Consider the following 236-nt stretch of genomic DNA (forward strand, 5'->3'; position numbering starts at 1 on the left):
CATATATATATATCAATAAGCGCCCTATAAGTCCAGTTCTTGAAGTGGAATCGGGTCTCATACAGCAATTACAGTTTTCAAATGTAATTGCTTGCGTTTGCGTGTGTATAGTGTATTGGTGATTCTTCTGTAATAGTTCATTTCAACTCGGCGAGCCTGGAGTAGGAGAGTTTTGTAATTTTTTTATGACCCACCTTCATCTTACACAAGCAGCGTTACTTTTCTAGTATTTAGAT

This window comes from Penaeus monodon, chromosome 31 (assembly GCF_015228065.2).
Source record: "Penaeus monodon isolate SGIC_2016 chromosome 31, NSTDA_Pmon_1, whole genome shotgun sequence".
NCBI classification, from domain to species: Eukaryota; Metazoa; Arthropoda; class Malacostraca; order Decapoda; family Penaeidae; genus Penaeus; species Penaeus monodon.